We start from the raw sequence: 13,617 nt of genomic DNA, 5'->3' as shown, positions 1-13,617 counted from the left end.
GTGGGAAGAAATCGCTGCTCGAGTGAACGCGTAAGTTTGAATTGGTGTATTCATTAAATATTTAATCACGGAATAGAAGCTAAAATTTATATTCATTTAGGTGCAATCCAGCGGGACCAAAACGCACATGGAAGCAGCTAAAAATGAAGTATAAGAACATCATTCAAACAGGTAAGCCTAAGGAAAAATGGGCTCATGTCTGAACCTCACTTCAATCATATTTAAAATATTAAAGTAAATATCATTCAGTGGCAGTTTTTGTGCCGCTTTATCCCTAACATGATGCTGATTTCACATACATTTCATTGATTAGGCCTCAATACATTTAAATTCTGCTCAGCCAACAGAAAGAAGGCAGAGGCCCGCAAAACGGGTGGAGGACCAGCACCACCACCTCTGACTGAGGCAGAGGAGCTGGCCCTGAGCCAGAACACGGGGAGGCCAGTGGCAGAGGGAATCCCTGGGGGGAGCTCATCTGAGCCTCTCACCCCCCAGGACACAAGTGTCTTCATAAGATGTAAGAAATAAAGAGTACGGTCTAAACCTGCAGTGTATGTAAAGTGTTATGACATTATTTTTGTTGTGATTTGTCACTATAGGAATAAAAATTAATTGATTGATGTAATAGCCATGGCCATTTGTCCTAACAGATTCTGATGGGGTTCTCTGCCTTGTTGAGCCCCATCCAACGACAGAACACCTTGCAGCTGTAAGTAGGCTACTCAATACTCCAGAGATGACCAAATAGTGTAAAGTGTTCTAAAACCTAATGCTCATCTAAACAGGAAGAACCTCAGGAAGACGATGAAGAGACCCTCTCTGCTGACACACAGAGGCCTACAGAGGTAACATGTTAAAATGATATGTCACTGATATCTGGCGTTATCTTCCCATTCACTGCTCTTTAAGTTCTTGTGTGGAATATTGTGGCATGTAGCCTACATTAAAGTATGAACATACATTCTTATCCTTTTTAACAGAGCATGGCTGGGCAGCAGGAGGAGGGTCCATCAACAGCACAGTTTAACACAGTGAGTCACCAAATGCCAGAGGTGAATTCTGCATGAACAGCAGGATTTAATGTCATCCTTATGTATTCCCAGTTACCTGTAAAGGAACTGTACAGGAGACGTCTTTAAAAAAAATAATAGAAAAAACCAACAAAGAAATGGTGTTCCTGGACCTCCAGATTAAAAAGTCAGCGCTGGAGATCAAATATTGCAACACAAGTTAGAGGTGGGTGCATAGTCACAGGTGAATTGTGTTATTTTATTTTTTAAATATTGTTCCAGTAATTAACGTCTGCTTTTGTATTTTTAGGAAATAAAGAGGACCAAATAAAATGTGACTCATTTGTCTTATTTGAGTGCTCTCGGCAGTGGTGGTGGAAAATCTACAAAACATGACTTTGACACAGATTTATCTTTTGATTATTTTATTATAACTATAAAAGACTTTTGCAAAGGGTCAGAGCAGAACAGAGAGGCAACCAAAGAGAGCCCAATGATAAAGAAATGAGTGAATACACAGGCATTTTATAGAGATAGGAGTACTCCTTGTCCTCGGGCTTCAGAAAGTAGAAAAATACCCAGGCCTCATCTGAGAAGCACTGTGTAAATGGGTCAAAGGTCAAACATATGAACAATGGCTAAGCCGTTGGACGTTAAGAAGTATAAGAGAGACTTTAAAGTATGTATGATCTAAATAAGGTAAGACATGTTAAAGAACTCAAAGAAAAAAATAAATAAACGTGTCTTAGACAGCGAAATGATTGTGGCAGAGGACATCTCTGACCGCCCTTCCATCCTGCATGTCAGCTGCAGGGATGGGGTCTTCATCAGCCTCTATTTGTAGGGCAGGGTGTTGCTCTTCTCTAATTGTGGCAATATTATGGAGAACAACACATGCCACAATAATGTCGCAGGCCCTCTCAGGGGTTACCCTGAGGTGACGTAGGCACTGGAAATGGGCTTTCAACAGGCCTATGGTCATCTCCACCCGAGCTCTCATCCTGCAGTGGGCCACATTGAAGCGCTGCTGGGGACCTGGCTCAGGGTCAGGGTTAGGGGTCAACAATGTAGGCCGGCATGGGTACCCCCTGTCACCCAGCAGATAGCCGTCAAAGTGTCCTGTAATGTATAGTGGATACTTTGAGTGTGTCAAAGGAGAGAGACAAGTGAATTATATTGAACAAAGCTCTAGGCTACTTACCACGTTCCATTCTGTGGCTTACAGTAGACTCACGGTATACCCGTGAGTCATGCACAAACCCGGGCCACTTGGCCTCCACATTTGTTATGAGGTGTGAAGCATCACATATGATCTTGACAGTGCAGAGAATGACAGATGTTAGTTGCAGGATTGCGATGCAGTCTTTCACATTTTGACACAGTGGTCATATCTACCTGCACATTAATGCTGTGGATGGACTTTCTATTTACATATACCTCATTTTCAGAGGGAGCCCTGATGGGAATATGGGTTCCATCAACACACCCAATCACATTGGGAAATCCTAGAATAAACTGAAATTAGCAATCCTAGTCTGAGGTCACAGCAACATGTCATTAACAGTACACTATACATTATCATTCTTTAAAACAGATTTCTACATCGTTTACCTGCAATCCTGTGGAATTCCTCCTTCATAGCTCTCAGAGGTTTGTGGCCGGGGAGTTTAACAAAAGAGCCAGACGCACTTTCCTCACTGCCCTGCAGACAGTGGCTTTGCTGAGGTGCTCTGCATCCCCAATATTATAAAGTAAACTTCCATTCGCAAAAAAACGTAAGGCAACACAAAGAATTGATCAGATGTGAGTGCTTGTCCACGGTGGGAGATTTTTGTGATGTGCGGCTGCAGAAGAGTGTGCATATAATGCAGTGACTGTAAAGAAAAACGGTAATGCTCAAATAAAAAGTGGTTCGGAAATGAAAAGACATCTAATCGGGGTCTTATCATCCTGTCCCGACGAGGGTTGAACTCCCTGCGGAGAAGTGCAGCCCCCTCGTCAACTATGTTGTCGACAAATGGACATGCCATGGTGGCAAATAATTATCTTCTTTGTCACACAGACGAAGGTTTTTTTTTAATTTTTCGGTAATCACTCTAAGACGCACGTGATACGGGCTGAATGAATGAGGAAGTCGAATGAGGGTTTTACAGCCTAGAGGGAGGAGACAGAGCGAAACTCTGAGTTTCCTGAAGAAAACCTGCTCGCGACCAGGTTAGGTTCACAGACTCAGTTACCATAGTAACCAACTCAGAGTTAAAGTTACCTCTCTTTCTGAATCGGCAAACCCGAGGTTTCCCTCATTTCAGGGTTAACAAACTCGGGGTTTTCACTAAACCCGCTTTCTGAAACGGACCCCTGTTGTGTTTATGTTTGTTTATACCGTTTTTTGTTTGCAGATACTCGTCTTGTTTTCTGCTCCGTCTATTCAAATTTCCCAGCAAACACCTTGATTAGTGGAGTAGATGATGGTCATGGGCAAACATTAGCCTGGTCGACTTGCTTTGGTTTAAATGAAGCCGTTATGAATGCTGTCTTAATGAACATATCTGCAATGGCGTTTATATCGAAATAACTATCAAACCCCCTGAATAAAATATAATGAGAACTTAATTTTAAATCCAACAATTATAATAATAATAATAATAACAAATTAAGACTTTATTCACATCAATTTACAGTTAGGCGTTAGTATTATAGATACGTGACTAGGCGAGTAGCAAACTTGTCAACAAAGAAGTGTCCGACTTTATGACTCCTCCCCCGACTGCAATCGGCTACTCTCGCCTGTTGTCGAGGCGAGCCGGTGTACCAGATTAACTGGTGCTTGAATTAACTGGTGGCGGTCAACAATGTGACAGTTTATTGTAGCACTGAACAGGTATCGACACAGTCATTTACATTGGACATCGTTTCAAACTGATTTATAGGTTGAAGTTCCCTGGGACTGTGCAGCAAGATACGCAAGCAACGTAGAAACTAAATTCAAGAGTTATTGAAAGTTACTTGTGGATAACTTTTTGTCATCTGTGCACGTCAGTGCTCTGGCATGATAAAAACGAGCTCTGAGATCGCCTTTGCAACCACAGCCGCACACAGCGGAACATCACAAGTTAATTCAAACTTCAGCTGACCAGTTAATGTGTTCTTTTACACCACAGATGACTCCTGCTTTAGATGTATTGAGTTTGACTTATTGTGACCCGCTCACCGATTTGACTATCCTCTCTAGTTACTCGATGTTTCCGTGGCATTACTTTATTTTAAGAAAACAAACAGAGACGACACGTTTGTAGCGATCAGCGGTGGCGAGTGTACAGTCCACTATTATCATGTAATGTTGTCCACAGAAAAATGAGTGTTCCAGCAAACTGTATGTCTTACAATGTCTCAAAAGACACCGATTATTAATGAAATACATCAGCGAAAGAGTAGTCATTTATTTCCTCGTTTGTGTACAACGGACTCATAAGCCACGCCCACAAACATCATGTGACCGCCACCAGTTAATTCAACACCAGTTAAACTGTGACACCGGCAGTCATCTCAAACGCACCTACAAAAAAACAGAAAGTGAAGCAAAGTCAGTCAGCACTCATCCATTTTTAGTCGACCGAGCACAAGAAATAAAAGGTGAGACTGAGGCAGGGTGAGAGTAAATTCAATGTTATTATTGTTAAACTGTCAAAGTATCTGATTAATATGTGAAGGAAGATTGAAAGAACAATACACATTATTAATTTGATGATTTTAGAGACAAATTTCATATCAGTATCAGAAACGGGCAATGGTCAAATACAACGCAGATAGTGAGATTATGTCAACAGATCAGACTAGGGGCAAAATCACAGTTAATTAGCGGATAAACAGGCAGAACCAGGCAGATATTAAGGTTAGTAAAATACACTAGACAATCTGGCAAAAACAGAGTGAAAATGGTTTTGACATACTTTAATAGGGACTCGACAACAGCGGGACCAGTTTACTCCTCAGGGCCCGACAACAATCCTATTGTATATCTCCGTACGTCCCTATTGAAAATGCATTGATTGTCGCTGTTAATAAAGCTTTTTGTTTTGATCGCTACACGTGGCTCACGTGCTTAATTAAACTTAATTAAACAGACCGCTGATGCAGACAGTCAACAAAGCAGACAGACACAGACAGAACAAGGGCGGCGGGGCAAGCAGCTGTGCAGAGAGCAGAGGTGAAGTTGTGTTGGGAGGACTGAAGCAAAGCAAAGTGATCAGATTAAAGTAGATTGTGAATTAAAACTTACTAAGGTGAAGAAGAGAGTGCAATTAAAGTGTGAAAGTAAGAAATAACCCTCTAGAAACAGGGTAACCCAGACTGAGTAAGTCTACATGTGATGTGCTTCTCACAGAAATCATTGATATATGTGAGTAATTAATGACAAAGCCTGTAATTAATGAGATGATTTTTTTTAATCCCCCCCCAGAAGATGAGTGATTGTGTGGAGAAAGAGGAGGACAGAGCAAAGTCTCCTACGCCCAGCTGTCTGTCTATGAAGAGTGAGCGGTCTAAAGATGTTGATGTGAACTTCAGTAAGGAACCAGGACCCTCAGAAACACGGTAAGGGAACTTTTTAACCACTAAACTCTCAAGCAACAGCATTTTGAGTACAGAAAACCAGGGTTGTCATGTTACCTGAATTGCAATCTCAGATCCCATCTGCGCTGTCCATATGCATGCGCACTCTCTCTCTCCCTCTCCTCACACGAGTGCATTATACATGGTTATATTAATTAATGTCACTGCCCGAATGTCTTTGGTTACAGTGGGACATTTGAAATGAAAACACCTCATCAAAAAGATGTGCGGTATCAAAAGTTACGTTTATCTATTATAATTAATGGATAAAATGCTGCTGGCACACTGGAGACGGGGATCAAGCAGGTTACCTTGCCCTTCTTGGCCCCCTCGGGATACATTTCACTGAAATCTCTGATGAGGACTTTGCAGGCTGTGGAGAAACGCCTCCATAGCCACGGAGCGCTGTCATCACAGCGCTGGCATCTCTTGAACTTGTGGCATCGATAGAGGGGCTGTGGCTGGTGCTGCTGACGCGTCCTCCCCGGTAATTCCTTTGCCGAAATGACCAGTAATGGTTCGGAACCAAGAATAACCTTAAATATGGATAATCTGGGAAAATTTTGAAAAACTGCAAAATTATTGTGCCCTCTGCCACTACCCAGCTAGCAGGGAACGTTCCCATAACATTGTAACATGTCCTACAAGTTCTAATTATATTTGAAAATAAAACGTTTTAATCAAATATTCAAAGAAGGTTTGAAGGATGTTTATCATTTCAAATAAAGTTCTTTTAACGTTAAAACTTAAACTAAGACAAAACATTTTAACTGAAACATTGTGAAGATATTTTCAGGATGTTATTGAGGCCTGGGATGTCAGAACGCCTTTTAGAAAACATTTGCTCAATGTTACATAAAAACAAGGTAGAACATGCTCACTGCAACATTCTGAGGATCTTTTCAGGATGTAAGTATGACTTGAACTGTCAGAACGTGATTTAAAAAACGTTCCTGAAATGTGATTTGAACATTGTCACACTCTGACCTAGAGTGAGGGTAGTAGGTCGAAAGGCTGACTGAAAAAAGTGTAATTTAACCTCAAAATGTTGAAAAAGGGGAAGCAAGACAAATTCCAATTGATGCAAAAATGAAGTGTTTTATTGCTCTTCAAAGACAGTCCAGGGACATCTGAGCAAATGAAGCAAAATGCAGAAGAAAAATATTTACATACACTGGCCAGACCCTCCATACAGCACCACAGTCCTTCTCTGACTGCTGAGGCAGTGTAGGTTCCCTCCATTTAAAGGCTAAGCCCCTCCCACTGGACCATACCATCTTTAATTGAACTCAATTAAGTAATCAGTTTAACCATACATGTTATTTTCAATATCAGAACCCATTACAATTATTACATTTATTTACCACAAATTAAAGGAGTCATCAAAGCTTTCACATAATATCCAAGCTAAGAATTCAATTACAACTCCATAAAACACTCCCATCAGTTGGTATGGTGCAGTAAGATGGACTGAGCATGCTCCCTACTTTTACTCAGGCACTATAAAAGACAGCCTGAAACAATGCTCAGGTTCTTAGTCACTGCCCAGTACCAGGAAGCACTGTGGTAAGAAAAGAAAAACATAATTAGATACAAACTCATGATATACCAACTTTGAACAATAAAGATTTAACTCAAAACCACCACAATGTGTTTAAATGTGTTTCTGTGAAACTTTATGGGGGGAATAGCACAGGAAACTTACTGAGATGTTAAATGTAGTTCAGTGTGTGCACCCACTGAACTATCAGTAGCATGCTACCTGGCTAACATGTGGCAGGGGAAACTGCCACAAACATTCTCACTGCAACTTTCTGAAAATGTTTTCAGAGAACGTTCTCCTGCTATTAAAAGCAACATTCTGGGAACCAAATAGAAACTTCCCGCTCAAAACATTACCAGAACATCGCACATAACATTCTCAGAACAAAAGCTGGGTAGCCTCAATAAAGCATCATGAGAATAACAGTTTGATTTCTTCGCACTGCATTTTCAGGCTGCAGATATTTATGATTTTGTAAAAGCCCCACACAGTTTTTTTAATTTAATTTAAGAATGATTCATAATTTAAGGGATTTTCCTTGTTTCCCCAGAAAGCGCAAGAGGAGTGATTGTGAGGAGGGGCTGCTGTCCAGCTGTGTTTTATGTCAGAACGTCCTGAGAGATCCAGTTTCTACCAGCTGTGGACACTGGTTCTGCAGACAGTGCATCACCTCATACGAGGACCAGTCTGGTTTGTCTGGAGATTCCTCCTGTCCCCAGTGTGGAGAAAGATCTATAACAAGACCTGGACTGCAGATAGCCGGACAGACCAGCACTGTACAAAGTAAGATTTTCCATCTGCTGATGTCATTGTGTCTGAAAACAGGACTTTCTAATGTATTACAGGGAAATATGTGAGTATGCAGTGCCTTTAATATATATTAGACACATATTTTTCTTCTCTCTCAGCAGATAGTGGTCTTCAGGAGGTTTTAGATGAGCATAAGATCAGTCTGAGGGCGAGATGTGAACATGTGACTGAAGGAACTGATGAAGCAGGAAGTGGAACCCTCCTCAACAGGATCTACACTGAGCTCTACATCACAGAGGGACAAAGTGAAGAGGTAAATACCCAACATGAGGTGAGGCAGCTTGAGAGAGCTTCCAAGATGGAGACCCTCCATGAGACTTCAATCAAGTGCCATGACATCTTTAAAGCCTTGCCTGACGAACAGAGGCACATCAGAGTCGTGCTGACCAACGGTGTTGCTGGTGTTGGAAAAACCTTCTCAGTGCAGAAGTTCACTCTGGACTGGGCAGAGGGCTCGGAAAACCAAGACATCAGTCTGGTTTTTCTGCTTTCATTCAGGGAGCTGAACTTGATCAGAGACGAGCAGTACAGTCTTCTCCAGCTGCTCCATGCTTTCCATCCCACATTACAGAAGCTCACAGCAGAGACGCTCGCTGTCTGTAAACTTTTGTTCATCTTTGACGGCCTGGATGAAAGCAGACTTTTATTAGATTTCCACAACAATCAGGTTGTGTCTGACGTCTCACAGAAGTCATCAGTCCATGTGCTGTTGACAAACCTCATCAAGGGGAATCTGCTTTCCTCAGCTCTCATCTGGATAACTTCTCGGCCTGCAGCAGCCAATCAGATCCCTCGAACATGTGTGGACAGGGTGACGGAAGTATGAGGCTTCACTGACGCCCAGAAGGATGAGTACTTCAGGAAGAGGTTCAGTGATGAAGAGCTGTCCAACAGAATCATCTCACACATCAAAACATCCAGGAGCCTCGACATCATGTGTCAAATCCCAGTCTTCTGCTGGATCACTGCGACAGTTCTGGAGCACATGTTGACCACAGACCAGAGAGGGGAGCTGCCCAGGACCCTGACTGACATGTTCTCACACTTCCTGCTGGTTCAGACAAAGAGGAAGAAGCAGAAGTATGATGAGGGACAAGAGACGAGTCCACAGGAGCTGACAGAGGCTGACAGGGAAGTCCTTCTGAAGCTGGGGAGGCTGGCGTTCGAACATCTGGAGAAAGGAAACATCATGTTCTACCAAGAAGACCTGGAGCAGTGTGGTCTGGATGTCACAGAGGCCTCGGTGTACTCAGGACTTTGTACAGAGATCTTCAAAAGAGAGTGTGTGATCTTCCAGAAAACAGTCTACTGCTTTGTTCATCTTAGTGTTCAGGAGTTTCTGGCTGCAGTCTTCGTTTTCCACTGTTACACCGACAGGAACAGAGATGTAGTTGAGGCTTTCATTGGAAAGACATCCCTGGATGCCTTTCTGAAGAGTGCCATGGAGAAATCCCTTCAAAGTAAGAATGGCCACCTGGACCTGTTTGTTCGCTTCCTTCATGGCCTCTCCCTGAAGTCCAACCAAAGACTCTTAGGAGGCCTGCTGGGTCAGACAGACAAAAGCCCAGAAATTATCCAGAGAGTCATCACTAACCTGAAAGAGATGAACAGTGATAAGATCTCTCCTGACAGAAGCATCAACATCTTGCATTGTCTGATGGAGATGAAGGACCACTCGGTACATCAGGAGATCCAAGAGTTCCTGAAATCAGAGAACATATCAGGAAAGAGATTCTCTGAGATCCACTGCTCTGCTCTGGCCTACATGCTGCAGATGTTAGGGGAGGTTCTGGATGAGTTGGACCTGAAAAAGTACAACACAACTGATCAGGGACGACTGAGACTGATTCCAGCTGTCAGGAACTGCAGAAAGGCTCTGTAAGTCCTGATTTAACTAACATAATATAGACACATGTAGATACGTGTTGTAGGTCTTAGGTCTTTCCCAAATCCTCCCCCAGGGAGTAAGTATTATTTGTAAACATTATAACATTTTAAAATTTCTTAAAATTGTTGTAATTTATTGGAAAAAATACGTCGGTTATAATAAGGGATGCACCGATCGATTGGAGACCAATCAAAATAGAGATATGGGCTCTAATTAGGTGATCGGTGATCGGCCGATCGACATGGGCAACACCGTTTTTTTGCAATAGTTATCCTTATTGTTAGGCTAAGTTTTTCAGAGCTGTCTCTTGTGGACACAGTTGATATAGAGAGTCCCATTTACTTGTTTAATATGATCCTTATTGTCTTCTTCTATGAACCTTCTTCCCTTGAGTGACAGAGGCGTCATGTTGACCTGGTAATAGAAGATAATAACTGTAGAGGTTGTTGTTCTTTTTCCAAGTTCCTTTGGTATTTCACTATGGGAATTGCCTCTGTGTGACCATCTAGGGAAGCTCCAATGACACACCGTCTGTCAGTGATGTACAGGTCGAACTGTGCTCAGGGCCCGCCCCTTCATATCATCACAGTCAACCTCTTCCTCTCAAATCATTCTAGACTGGTTTCTTTCCGTGTCTATGCAGGGAGGGACGTGTTGGTGAAACACCTCACTCTGTTATCAAAGAACTGAGGTTACGTTATGTTTCCACCATTCCACCAATCCACCATCTTAGGTACAAAGGCTGGGTTCGGCCGCAGGCAGACCTTAGTGAGCCCTGGAGCAAACTGTAAGCAAGAAAGGCAGATGGATAAAGCCTGTAAGTCACTCACACACTTCGCTGTGGTCAAGGCTAAGAGTAATACTGTCTTCAGAGAAACAAACTTCATCTCCACTGCTTCTATAGGTTCAAAAGGATGGTTAGGGAGGGTATCCAACACAACCGATAGATCCCAAAGAGGGACCAGGGGCCTGGACACAGTTAGCTTGTGGAAGTGCAACCTTCATAAAATGACAGACTAACCGATGTTGCCCCACAGGCTTATCTCCAAAACCCACATAACAAGTTGAGATGGCTGCTAAGTACACCTTTATGGTGGGAAAAGCTTCCCCTTATCAAATCATTCTTGTCGGAAACGCAGCAGATCCACCACAGAAAAGGGATGGCTCCACTCCTCAAAAATCCGCCACTTACCACTGCACAGAGAGCTGGTGGAGTAGGATCTTGAATTCTGAATGGTGTCAATAACTTGCGCTGGCAGACTCGCAGCATTCAGATTCCACCTCTCATGGGCCAACCCCAGAGCGATATCCGGTCTGGATGAGGGTGGTAGAGGACAGAAGATCTCTGCGTATGGGAAGAGGTCATGGCTTGCCTGTCGGGAGCTGTGTTATTTCCACTACCCAGTGCTTGGATGGTCACCGCGGTGCAATCAGGATTAGTGACAAGCCTTGCTCTCTCAACCTGTCTCATGTGTGGGAGATCAGGCTGAGAGGGAGAAATGCGCAGAGCAGCACGTTTGGCCATGGATGCACCAGAGCATCCACACCCAGAGAATTTTTGTCTGACAGAGAGAAGTGGACAGCGAGCGTTTTCCCGCAAGGCGAAGAGATCTACGACGGCCCAGCCGTATCTTTGCCAAATTTGCTCCACCACCTGTGGGTGGAGGGTCCACTCCCCATACAGCGGGTCTCCCAGGGACAGTAGATCTGCACTCCTGTTCATGACGCCCAGCACGTGTCGCTCGGAGGGACAGGAGTCTAGTGCTGCTCCACAAGATTATCTCCCAAGCGAACTTGTGCAACTGCAGTGAGTGAGTGAGTGAGCAAGTCCTGCCTTGGCGATTGCGCTAACGCTACTACAGTGGAGTTGTCTGTTTTGACCAGGACATGGCGATCTTGAATAAAGTTCAGGAAATGTCTGAGTGCAATAAACACTGTCCAGAGCTCCAAAACGTTTATGTGGGCTTGAGCCAGCTTCGGACTCCAGTTGCCATTCACAGCTCTGCCCAACATGGTCGGCCCCCCACCCTGACAGGGACGCCGTTGTCATGGTAACTCTGGAAGAGACCGACCCCAGCAGGACTCCTTATGCGAGAACTGTCCGGTCCCTCCACTGGCGGAGAGCCGCCACGCACGCCAGTGTTATCTTTACCCTGCGGTTGAGGTGACAGCGTGAGCATAGCCACAAAGCTGCGACCCAGCGTTGAAAATCCCTAATTTTTAGAAGCCCCAGATACACTACAGCTATCACTGACACCATCAGGCCAAGCAGGCTCAGGCGTAGTCGGAACAATACGACTTTTCCCTGCTGGAAAAGGGAGAGACACAATAGGAGAGGGAGTTTATGTTGAGACCCAGGTATTCTGTACATTGAGCTGGTTCCACTCGGCTCATTGCCCAGTTTACGTTGAACCCCAGATCCCTGAGATGATGTATCACTGCAGTGGAATCCCTGACTGCCTGTTCCCGTGAATGGGAGCATATCAGATAATAGTCTATGTAAGAGAATATTCTGATGCCGCTGTTCCTTAAAGGAGTCAGCGCTGCTTCCACACACTTACTGAAGACACTCTGGGCTAATGACAGCCCGAAAGGGATGGCTTGGAACTTGTAGGCTGTGCCCTGATAGGCAAACCTGAGAAACTTCCTGTGTTCAGGATAAATGACGATGTGAAAATAAGCGTCCAAGAGATCGATCATTGTAAACCACTCGTTTGGGCGGATTGTTTGTTAACATCCTGAATGTGTATTTTCTGAGGTGTCTGTTTAATACACGTAGATCTAGAATGGGATGAAGGGATAAGCTCCCTTTCTTCGGAATAAGGACATAACAGGAGTAAGAACCCTGTTGAGCTTCCTCGTTCGGGACAGCTCTGATCGCTTGTTTGATTAATAGGGATTTTATTTAGTCTTCTAGGACTCCTGCTGAATCCCCCCCGGCTACTGACACTAACACACCGTTGAATCTGGGTGGTTTCATAGCGATCTGTAGTCTGTAACTGTGAGGAATAGAGGCAAAATCCACGGGTGACCTGCAAGCATGAAGTAGGCCCATGTCGCACTGCAGCGACGTCACCGCTGCAACGTGAGGAGAGTGCTCTTCCCTTGGAGCGGCGTGAGCTCCCCCTGCTGGGATTAAGGGTGCATGATACTGTTTTGTTTTTTTGTCAAACATTTTGCCCTTGGTCCTTGACCTGTCTGCGAGAATGCAAACTTTATTTTCGTTTCTGAACATGATGTGAGTGCTTGGTGACACTGTGTTCCCTGTGTTTCCTCCTCCTGAATATGAGGGGTTTGAAACTGGAAATAGAGCCCGACCGATTGTGGATTTTTGGGGCCAATTCCGATATTAGGAAGTAAAAATAAATAACATTACAGCAGATGGGAAAATGCCAATTTTTACAGCAAAAATAAACAGGTTTACAGCCTGGTACAAAAAACGGTTTTGTTATAAATAGCTAATTTTATCGTTCAAGATAACTGTACGGTGGGTAAATTTTTTTATAACACACCTGTTTTAATTATATTAAGCCTTAAATTATAGGGGCCGGCTCACTTGATTGACAGGTGGATCCTGCTGGCTGTCTGCTAGATGTCAAAGCAGACACACAGTCACTGAGCTTAACTTCACCTGCTCAACTGGGCTGGGAAAGCAGTGGTTCTGGTGAAGAAAGTTGCAGTTGTTGTGTTGGTGTCCAGTTGGAGGGGTCCTTCCTTGCTCCTTTGTCCTTACTTGAAAAGTTAGCTGGCAGGTT

General features: G+C 43.7%; 1 pseudogene; it reads left to right on the top strand.

The window, feature by feature from the left end:
• The first annotated feature begins 4,636 nt into the window (after window positions 1-4,636).
• On the top strand, window positions 4,637-9,856 carry LOC138609949 (protein NLRC3-like; annotated as a pseudogene).
• The last annotated feature ends 3,761 nt before the right edge of the window (window positions 9,857-13,617 follow it).

Source organism: Semicossyphus pulcher, unplaced genomic scaffold, assembly GCF_022749685.1.
Source record: "Semicossyphus pulcher isolate SPU_LCO1_2020_fin unplaced genomic scaffold, fSemPul1.0.p SCAF_6, whole genome shotgun sequence".
Lineage (NCBI taxonomy): Eukaryota > Metazoa > Chordata > Actinopteri > Labriformes > Labridae > Semicossyphus > Semicossyphus pulcher.
The sequence above is the reverse complement of the archived record's forward strand: the minus strand, read 5'-3'. Positions and strand labels throughout refer to the sequence as shown.